Here is a 2,315-nt window from a genome sequence, read left to right as displayed (position 1 = left end):
GTTGAATTTCCCTCCCCCGCCCACGCTCCCCGCCGGCGCCCGGGAGGCCGAGGGGCGCCCCGCGGAGGCGGCCCGCCGCAAGGGGAGGAGGAAGAGCCGCGCCCGCCCGACCCAAAATGGAAGCGGCCGTTGGCCCACATCTTGCCGCCACAGCCGTCCCCGAGGAGAGCGGCGTCGAAGCCGGCTGCTACCGGGGCCCGGCCTCCCGCCCTCCCCTCAGGCCCGGCCCGGTCCGAAGACGGCCGGGGGCCGTCGTGGCGCTTACCTTCACGTCTCCGCGGCCGCGGCGCGAGTCCCACCACTTTGATCCGCTTTTGGCTTTAGCCGAGGACCCTCCCGTCTCAGCCTACCCCGGAGCCGAGGGCGGGCCGCCGTGCGGCTGCCCTCGCTCCTGCCGCCCAATGACGCGCCGAGCTGCTCCCGAGAGTCCCGCCTCCAGCCCCGCAGCTGGCCAATGAGGACTGAGCGCGCGGAAGGGGGCAAAGGGGGAGGGGCGGGGGGGAAGTGGAGGCTAGAAGGGTGGGTCGGCTTGGGCAAGTTCGGTTGGCCGGCAGGCTGCGGCTTCGGCCACGGGGTTTCCTCCAATTAGATCCAGGGTAAAAGGACGTCACTGTTGCCATGGCGATGCTGTTACCAACTCCCCTCATCCTCCCCGCCACCCCCAGCGCCTGTGGGTGCGGCACGGGAGCGGGAGGCTCGCACCACCTCTCCTGCGGTGGCCGCGTCTCCCTGCTGCGGCACCGCTGCAGATGGTGCATGGAACCTCGTGGGCTGATGCAGCTGCGGCCCCGCTCGGTCCCGGTGAGGAGGGGCTGGGCTGGTGACCTAATAGGCTGTTTCTTTGCACAAGCTCCTTTCTTTTCCTCCACCTTCAAATTCGTGACAAAGGTTCGGAGCTCCGCGCACTGAACCCAGCCTTTAATGACGTTGCGATCGGAGCTGCGAATTAGAAATAATCCCATCCCCATTAAAGAGGAATTCGTTCCTGGAGAAAGTGGCTTAAGAATGACTTTACGTGATTAATTCAAGTTTTCAGGCGGGCGCCAAATACTCCCTTATTAGCCCCCCAGGAAAGTCCAGACAGGTCTCCCCGGCAACGGCCAGATATTCTGATTTTCTTTAAAACGGGAATTGACAGTTGGGAGAATTTGGAGAAAAACACCCATTAGACACCCCTCCCCGCCCTCAACAGCTGTTCTGATATCTCCTTCTAGGCTTTCCAGGTTATGCATCCGAATACCTGTTTTTCCCCCACGTTGTTTTATGTGTACATCGGTTTTATTTTCTGGTATTATTTTTGAGAGGACACTTGAAAACCTAAACTTCTCTCCCTAGGTGTTTCCTTTTGACTTTCTCCTCGACTTTCTCCTGGGCACACCCTTCTCAAGTGAGAAAGTTTGCCCCAGATGGCTCTCATTCCGGTCATCTCTAGCACTTTCTTTTCTCTTTAAACTGGGCACACCCCTCCAGCCACTCCTTTCTCTCCTGACACTTCCCCAGTGCCTGACAAATAAGGTGACTGTCCTGGGCATCTGGGGAAAGGCCTCTTGTGTCACCTTAAATTGACAATTGCCATCTGGGCTCACGCTGCTGTGATTCCAGTCCTGCACGCCCGAGGGAGGGGATCTTTGAAAGCCAAAGAATGCTGCTGGAAGAATTTTAAATCTAATTGGGGGCTGGTGCAGGTCTGGAGAATCTCTAGAATGGAAGACCTGAGAATTCACATAGAAGGCAGAGGAAGGTACAGACTTTCCAGAAATCTAACTCCTCCTATGTGCCCCTCCCCGTCCTGACTTGTAAAGGTTGCTTTGTGCTCTGACGGACAGCAGAGGCCTGGGTTGCAAAGGGCCTGTGTCAATGCAAAAATGCCTTACTATGTTCTAGCGTTCTAATGTAGGGCCCTGCTGTTATTTCTGGAATCCCTGGGGCCAGGCTGCAGACACACAAGTGTTTATGGCCATGTGGGCTGGGGTGGAGCCGGACACCAAGAAATCCCGATGGAAAGAATTGGCATGTGGAAGGTCAGATAAAATGCTTTCTGTATGACCAGTGAGTTTCAAGCTTAGAAATTAGAGACAGCCCAAACAAGGAGACACACCATTGGAGGTGGATGGGGGACAGAGACCCTTGAAAGGGAATTGTCAGGGGACTGCCCCTCTGTGGTGGGCAGGGAGGGAAGGGGCCAGCACACGAATTCTTTGTCAGTAAGTCTGGGCTGTACTGCAATCTCCCTGGGTGACCTTGAGCGAGTTTCTGCTGCTTTCTGTAACACAGTCTCTAAAATTCCTGCTTTCATTCAATCATCAAATATTCAT

General features: G+C 56.6%; 1 protein-coding gene across 2 annotated transcripts in view; it reads right to left on the bottom strand.

Annotated features, from left to right (window-relative positions):
- YWHAQ (tyrosine 3-monooxygenase/tryptophan 5-monooxygenase activation protein theta) overlaps positions 1–376 on the bottom strand; it is a 41,566-nt gene extending 41,190 nt beyond the window's left edge. For both annotated transcript variants that reach the window (XM_029938320.1, XM_029938321.1), the window contains exon 1: positions 266–376. The gene's annotated coding sequence lies outside the window, so the exon portion shown is untranslated. The remainder of the gene's footprint in view (positions 1–265) is intronic.
- Between the last annotated feature and the right edge of the window lie 1,939 nt (positions 377–2,315).

Source organism: Suricata suricatta, chromosome 4 (genome assembly GCF_006229205.1).
Source record: "Suricata suricatta isolate VVHF042 chromosome 4, meerkat_22Aug2017_6uvM2_HiC, whole genome shotgun sequence".
Taxonomy (NCBI): domain Eukaryota; kingdom Metazoa; phylum Chordata; class Mammalia; order Carnivora; family Herpestidae; genus Suricata; species Suricata suricatta.
Note: the sequence above shows the minus strand (reverse complement) of the source record. Positions and strands in the feature narration are given on the sequence as shown.